The 8678-nt window shown below is 40.1% G+C and overlaps 1 long non-coding RNA gene across 1 annotated transcript; it reads left to right on the top strand.

Annotated features, from left to right (window-relative positions):
* The first annotated feature begins 2794 nt into the window (after positions 1-2794).
* Positions 2795-6903, top strand: LOC308339162. Its single transcript, XR_013966473.1, has 3 exons — positions 2795-2823; positions 3030-3155; positions 6471-6903. It is a non-coding gene; the product is annotated as an uncharacterized lncRNA (long non-coding RNA).
* Positions 6904-8678: the final 1775 nt, after the last annotated feature.

Genomic DNA, 8678 nt, shown 5'->3' with positions numbered 1-8678 from the left:
GAGACTACCTTGCTTCCTAGATTATTCCCGGAGTGCAAAACCCCACCTGCCGGGTAATCAGCCGCGTTCATCACCAAGTGACGCCTGGATCCAACACAGCAACGGGTTTGAGTCCTGATGACGTAAAAATAAACAGAAAATCATACCTGTTTCTAATAAATCTTTATCTTGAACATTTGGTGAGTCACTGCTGAGCCTTGATAATTTCTCTGCTAAATGAGAATTGTCTCCGAAGGTAAATGATCAGTTTATCCTTTTTCCTGTGAAAGGGAGGGGAAAATTGGAGAATTTCCCAATTGCACATAGCACAACCCCCCCACCCCCCACCGCCAATCTTCCTCTCTCTGTGAGACTGCAGATGTGTTACCTGAAAGGAACTGGGCTAGGAGTTAAGAAAGTGGGGGTGTTGGGTTTACCTCCCCAGTTGCTGAGAGGCCTCGGGCAAATCCTTTAATCCCTCTTGGGCTTGTTTCTTCAGCCATAAAAAGATCACTTAGGAGGAGATGATTTTTAAAGAAACTTCCTGCTCTAAAATGTGATTGTGTGAAGTTTGGGAATACCTTGGGACATTCAAAAGAACTTTAACTCCCATAGTGGGAACGGAGTCCCAGGAGAGACATGGCCTGTGTAGTTTAAACAACTGAATTGCAATAAGGCTTTTCCCATTAAGGCATTTGGTGCGGGCATGTACTTTATAATAACCTTCCCAGGAGCTCATTTAAAGCTCCATTAAAAAGCAAACATATTTTTCAGAATGAGCTCCTTCTAATTACCTGTTATTTGAGTTTTGTGTTTCCTTCCAATCTTGAGTTCTGGGCATCTGGAGATGCCCAGGCAAAGTCTGGAGCTCTCCAGAAAGATAATCAGTTTGATAAAAGTTGTAGGTATAATGACCAAGGGAATATAAACTATACGGATTTGTCCTATTCTCCCTCCCTGTCCTGTTCTTTCTTCCCACTCTTCCGCATCACAGCCTCTAACATTTAAAACGGTAACTTAGGGGCACCTGGGTGGCTCAGTCAGTTAAGCGTCCCCCTTCAGCTCAGGTCACAGTCTCCAGGTCCTGGGATTGAGCCCTGCAACAAGCCCCCCACTCAGCGGGGAGTCTGCTTCTCTGCTTTTCCGTATCCCCCTCTCCCTAGCTTGTGCTCCCTCATGCACTCTCTCAAATAAGTAAAATCTTTAAAACAGTAATGTACAAGCTAACATTTGCTCAGTGCCTAATTGCCAAACGCTGTTCTAAGGGCTAACTCTAACACAACACTTAAAATATTCTAAGTCCTTCCCACTTGTTAATTAAGCAAATTCTCCCTAAATCCTGTAAAGTGGGTACTTTTCTTGTCTTATTTACCAACGAGGAAACTGAAGCACAGAGGTTAAGGAACTTGGCCAAGGTCACACTGATAATAAGTGGCAAAAGCAGGATCTGAAGGTGGTCAGGCTCCAGGATCCACACTTTGAACTACTTGACCGTAATGCTTTATACTGGGGCATTGTATGTTGGAGACGCAATGTTCTATAAGAGGAGTTTTTAAAATGTTGTTCCATCAAGTATTTCGCCATCTAAGCAAAGGCTGATACAGGGATGATTTGGAATGACAAAATGATTTCCATTTGATTCCAATGATTTCAGCCGAAAAGCAACAGCCGCAAAATTGTGTGGAACAGCCGCGGATATTTCTGTGGTTTCTTTTCATCCCATAGTGCGTTTCTGGAGAAACTGCCAGAAGCATCTACTTTAGACCAAGCCAGAGTTCACCAATCAAACTGCCTCCATTGAAGGCAGAGGAGGCTACCGCTTAAGAAGCCAACATTAATATCCCTGGTCGGTGTATCTTAAGTCAGTTTGGGAGCAGTGATCATGATGGGCACTCCTTGCATTCACGCACATAGACAGCTGATTTTCTTTGCCCCGTTTCTGGAAGAGGAACCTGAGCCTCCGAGTGCACGCGAATTCTCCCGGGCGCCACCCACCTGGTAAGAACCAGGACTGAAGAACTCTGACTTGCAGCACGGGGCAGTTTCCATCTTACCCCATAAACCCGCAGACATCAAACTAGCTGCCAAACCAGGTCTCAGAGGAACTGTATCCAAGTTCTTTCCTTTAGCAATCCCGCAGATAATGTGTTAAGCGGCCTCTGTCCATCTCCAAGCCCAGGGGCATTGTCCAATCCTCAAAAACATGGGCTTGGAGGTAGTGGTGAGTAGGTGGGTGCCCACCTCATGTTTTTGACCCAAATGGTGGATCTAGTCACTAAGATGAGAGATCTTTTGAATAGTAATACATTTAAAGCTGAGTATTTTAGGGGCACCCGGGTGGCTAAGTCAGTTAAGCGTCTGCCTTCCACTCGGGTCAGGATCCTGGGGTCCTGGGATGGAGTCCAGCATGGGGCTCTCTGCTGAGTAGGGAGCCTGCTTCTCCCTCTGCCTGCCACTTGCCCTGCTTGTGCTCTCCTTCTCTCTCTGTGTCAAATAAATAAAATCTTAAAAAAAAAAATAAAGCTATTTTAATCAAATGCAAATAAAGTATTTTCAGTTTTTCTGTTCGTGATTTATTGTGACAGAACTTGTGGTGGGGAGAGAGTGCTTATGAGCGGTTATCTGTCTTGATTGACCAGAGTTACAATGGGAAGGTCAAGCTATCCTGGTTAAAGTTAAAAATTAGTTACCGTTCCCCACGATACAATTGAATAAGCACATTAACAGTTTATAAAAGAGGTTGTGAAATCTTCTAGGGGGAAAATATATTATGTAACCCATTTGAAAGGGGGAGACTTCCTCACCCTCCCTTCCCAGGAGAGGGCTGAACTGCACGACTGGGAGGTTCGTTCCTATTTCATAACTATTATTAGTTCTCCGAAGGGCTTATCTTTTATTGTTAATAACATTTCTCTCTGAGCTGCTTTCTCCACTCTGTCCTCTCCATCTACGTCACCACCCACACCTAGAGCCATTATAAACATGTCCCCAACACCGGGCACTAATCTTCAGTAAGTAGAAACAGCAATGTCTTTTCTGCCTACCAACAGGGTTATAAACCTTGAAACGTCAGTATGCCAAGCTTTACTGGATTTTGTTGTCATGGTGGTTGAATATCCAGCTGAAGCGTACCTGACAAATCCATGTGGACATCCACTGGAACAATGACTTCCAAAGTGAGTGTTTTTTAAGCTGTATTGAAGAGCATTAAGAAGTATTTAGGATTGTAACAGCCCTGTTATCCTAACAGTCTTCTGATCTAGAATTTAAAACACAGTAGTAGTGCCATTCATGTTTTTTTTTTTTCCTAAATAAGCTTTAAGCACTATAAGTAGACAATAAGGGCACTGGTGTATATAAGCTTTAAATTGTTTTAAACATCCTGCTTTTCATTATTGCTGTCATCGTTACCTATGTTTTAGGTTGCTGGACAAAATTGCTCTGATGTAAGCTTTAAGTGCTTCTTTTGATTCTTTTAGAATCAAAGCTTAAATCAAAGCTTAAAGCACAAGCTTTAAATGGTTCTTTGATTCTTTTAGAATGTGAAGTTCTACCAACAATGAGAATGACACTTTCCTTTTATGACAGAAATATGGTCTTCAAATGAAAAATCTTTTTAAAAATGTCAAGAATTTGTCCTCTATATTCTCTCAGAGGCAATATAGACAGGTGTGAATGCCAGTTCCATACACAAGCAAGGACACTGTAGCTGCTTTATTTAATCCTTTTGCATCTGAGTTTCTTCATTTATAAAATGGACATAACAAAAGAAGTTGCTTCAGACAGTTGATGAAGATCAAATGGGTTGTTTATATCCTTTATAACTCCGTAAACATTCTATATGGCTTAGCTATTATTATATCCTGTTACTAATCGTTAATGTTTATTGAGGATTTACCTTGTATGAGGAAGTCCTGTTACAAGTGCTTTACTCTTCTTATCTTAATGATATTGTAAAACTCCTATTAAATAGGTACTATTATCTCCATTTTACAGATGAGAAAAATGTACAGAGATTTTCAGCAGTTTATCCAATGTCATACAACTGCTAAGTGATAAGACTGGGTTTTGACCCCAGAAAGTCTGGCTGTAAACCCATTTTAATTATGTACTATAACTACACAATAGTAACTCTCAAGTCATTCTGTTTAATTCATGACAGTTCAATGATACAGAAAATTGTCAGAAAAAATTCAAGGCAATGGGCAATGGGTGTTTCCAACCAAAATGCTTTCACTAGGGCCTAGAGGTTTTTTATTTTTTTGCACATATAGAAAATGTCATTAGAAAAATAACTGAATGTCTGATAATGAGGCATTACCTTATCTATCCAGTTACTCCTGAAAGAAAAGAAAAACAATTCCAAACCTTAAGATGGTAAGAGGTAAATCAAGAAAATATAGAATATATCGATACATATTTGCAGATGATATCCATTAAGGGGTTAATATAAAAAAATATATAAAGAACTTGTTTTTTTTTTAAAAGATTTTATTTATTTATTTGACAGACAGAGATCACAAGTAGGCAGAGAGGCAGGCAGAGAGAGAGGAGGAAGCAGGCTCCCCGCTGAGCAGAGAGCCCGATGCGGGGCTCGATCCCAGGACCCTGGGATCATGACCTGAGCCAAAGGCAGAGGCTTTAACCCACTGAGCCACCCAGGTGCCCCAAAAATATATAAAGAAGTTGTACAACTCAACACCAAAACAAAAAAACAATCCAATTAAAAAATAGGAAGAGGAACTGAACAGACATTTTCCCGAAGAGGACATACAGATGGCCAATAGACACATGAAAAGATGCTCAACATCATTCATCATCAGGAAAGTGCAAATGGAAGCCACAATGAGCTATCACCTCATATCTGTTAGAATGGCTAAAATCGAAAAAACAAGAAGCAAGCGTTGGTAAGGATGTGGAAAAAAAGGATACTTTATGCACCGTTGGTGGGACTGTAAATTGGTGAAGCTATTGTGAAAACAGTATGGAGGTTCCTCAAAAAATTAAAAATAGAAATACCATATGATCCAATAATTACACTATTGGGTGTTTACCCAGAGAAAATGAAAACATTAACTTGAAAGGAATGTTTAATCCAGTGTTGTTTACAATTGCCAACAAAAACATCCATCAATAGACAAATGGATAAGGAAAATGTGGTGAATACACACTCACACACATACACACAAGAATATTACACAGCCATAAAAAGGATGAGGTTATGCCATTTGAGACAATATGGATGGAACTAGAGGGTATTATGCTAAGGGAAATAAGAAAGACAAATACCATATGATTTCACTCATAAAAGGAATCTAACAAGAAGAATAAACAAACAAAAAGAATCAGACCTATAAATACAGAGAACAAATTGATGGCTGCTGGGGTGGGGGGGTGGTGGTGCAAAATGGGTTAAGGAGAGAGGTAGATACAGGCCTCCAGTAATGGAATGAGTAAGTCATGGGATAAAGGGCAGAATATAAGGAATACAGCCCATGATACCATAATCTTGATGTAACGGGACAGGTGAGAGCTACACTCTTGGTGAATATAACATAATGTATAAACTTGTCAAATTACTAATTTGTACACCTGAAACTAATATAACACTGTGTGTCAACTATACTGAAATTTAAAAAAAACACAAAAATACATAGGATCAAATTAAAAAAAAAAGAAGATACCAATACAAATAGCCAACCGACATATGAAAAAAGTGTTCATTTTGATTGTAATTAGGACAATAGTAATCTCCAGTGCGTGTGATCATGTGGCGGGACAGCAGAGGAACAGACTCAAACAGCCTCCGCAGGGCAGTTTGGTGACTTGTAGCAAAAGCCTCAAGCAAGCACGTCTCCTACCCAGTAATTCCACTTCTAGGAGTTTATTTCATGTAAAGAAATGCATAAATGTGTTCATTTAAATATTATTTATAATAAAAATTTGGAAACAACCTAATAAGGAATTTATTATACATATGACCATGTAAATTTATCCTGAGGAAATGACCATGGATGTGTGCAAAAATTTATCAGCATAGGTGTTCATGATAGTAAAGAGTAAATTTTTAAAAAAGAAGAAAGGGGGCGCCTGGGTGGCTCAGTGGGTTAAAGCCTCTGCCTTCGGCTCAGGTAATGATCCCAGGGTCCTGGGATCGAGCCCCGCATCGGGCTCTCTGCTCAGTGGGGAGCCTGCTTCCTCCTCTCTCTCTGCCTGCCTCTCTGCCTACTTGTGATCTCTGTCTGCCAAATAAATAAATAAAATCTTAAAAAAAAAAAGTTTAAAAAGAAGAAAGAAAAAAAGATTCCTGTTAAAAAGGAATTAAATAAATCATAAAGCACCTGCATGATTTGGAAATTATGTTACAGAAGTCCATAAACATGCACATGAAAAGACTCAAAGAACATACACTACAGGTTAACAATCATAATTTCAGAGTTGTAGTACTAAAAGCGAATTTTGCTTTTTTTTTTTTTTTTTATGTTTTCCAGACTCTCTGCATTAAGTACTTCTGTACTTCCATACTGGGGGAAAATAGGAATCTTATAATAAATGGAAATAAATATTTATTTCAGTGTGAAAAAAAATTCTGGCCCATATGATACAAGATTGTAAACTACAAGCGACAGAAAACCCAGCTCAAACCGCCTTGACAAGAGGATGTTACTGCTTTTCATGCTTCAGGCATGGCTCAATCCAGGCCCCAGATAAAGTTGTCAGGACTTGGTCCTTCTCTCACGATCTCTTAAACTTTCTCTCTCTCTCTCTTTTTAAAATTGCTTCATTTTCAGGAATGCTCCCTCCATAAACTTTCACATTGCAAATATGATGGTGCAAATATGCCCAAGATATTTCTATCCTCTTCCCCTTGCAAATTCTTCAACTGCCTTTTTCATAAGAGTTAAAATAAAAGTCCTTGATCTTATTTTCATTGGCCATCTTGGGACAGTTTTCTTATCCTTGATCCAATCAAACACTACCATGAATGGAATGCCCTGATTGGTTATTCCCCGGTCACATGTCCACTGCTGGAGCCAGGAGGTGGGGTCCGCAAGGGTGGCAGGGAGTGAGAGTTGGGGAAGGGTGGTTTTCTAAGACACAGTGGAGTTCCACGTAGAAAAGGAAGAGTGTGCAGGATGCTGGTGAACTGAAACCACAATAACAAAGAAACAAAAACACATTCACGACGAGATTTCGGTTTCTTTAGATGCTGGTGGTGCGTGGGTAGGAATAGCGTCAGCAGCCTTGAATCATTTAGGTCTCTTGTGTTTGCACATGACAGAGAATCCAATTAGACAGGGCTTAACGAAGACAGAGAATTTATTGACTTACATAATTGAGAAGTCCAGAGGTAGGGCTGGCTTCAGGTAAGTCTAAGCCACCCGAGGATCTGGCTCTGACAGTCTCTCCAGTTTTCAAAGTGGAGGCAGTTTTACCTCCAGATTCCACACAAAGGCTCCTGGCAGCTCTGGGCTTTCTCCCCCCAAGGGAGCAAATTGCTGCTGCTGGTCCACACCTCACATCCTCACACCACCCCCAGCATGATCCAGGCACAGAGAAGCTGTAGCATTTTTCTATACAGGTCAGGTGATTGTCACTTCTGTCACTGGTCCAAATCGGAAGAGTGGGTAAGAAGGCTTGGTATTAATTCTTCCAATGTTTGGTAGAATTCGCCAGTGAAGCCTCCTTGTCCTGGACTTTTCTTTGTTTTAAGTTTTTGATTACTAATTCAATCTCTTTACTAGCAATAGATTTGTTCAGATTTTCTGTTTCTTCATGATTCAGTCTTGGTCTGTTGTATGCTTTTAGGTGTTGGTCCGTTTCTTCAAGATTGTCCAATTTGCTGGCATACAATTGTTTAGTCTCTTATGATTCTTTGTATTTCTGTGGTATTAGTTGTAATGTCTCCTGTTTCATTTCTGATTTTAGTTCTTTGAGTCCTTTCTTTTTTTCTTGGCATATCCAGATAAAGGTGTGTAGATTTTGTTTATCCTTTCAAAAAGGCAGCTCTTAGTTTCACTGATTTTTTTTCCCCATTGTCTTTTAAAACTCTATCTCATTAATAATTTCCATTCTGATCTTCGTTATTTCCTTCCTTCTGCTAACTTTGGGCTTCATTTGTTCTTCTAGTTCCTTGAGGTGTAAAGTTAGGTCATTTATTTGAGCTTTCTCTTTTTTCCTAATGTAAGTGTTCAGCGCTATGAATCATTGGCCCAAATTGGATCACGAGCTCATTCCTGACCAGTCTGTGTGGCCTAAGGAATGGGATGCATGATCGGCTTGAGCCAATTATAGTCCATTCCTGGAGCTAGGGGCCAGGTCAATCCCATCTTGACCACCAGTGAGAATGGAAGAACGTGCATCCCCAAGAAAAATCAAAGAGGGGGAGGGGAAGAATCCATGCTGGGGAGGTAGATGGCAAATGTCTACTCCAACTCCTTAGGAGTCTGAACTGTTTTAACCTCTACCTAGTTGTTCATTTTTGAACGGGAAATATTTATTAAAACTATATCCTGCTTGTGGCTTCATGCAGAATATTTCTAACATACTTGGCTAAATGAAGAAGCATACATTGGTTGCAAATCTTCAGGCATATCTCCATTTTAAGCTTTTCAGATGCGCCTGCTGTCATTTAAAAGGGGAGAGAAAATTACATCATCCTGTAAACTGCCCTTCACAGCCCCAGGAAGCCTTTCTTC

This window comes from Martes martes (genome assembly GCF_963455335.1).
Source record: "Martes martes genome assembly, chromosome: 2".
NCBI classification, from domain to species: Eukaryota; Metazoa; Chordata; class Mammalia; order Carnivora; family Mustelidae; genus Martes; species Martes martes.
Note: the sequence above shows the minus strand (reverse complement) of the source record. Positions and strands in the feature narration are given on the sequence as shown.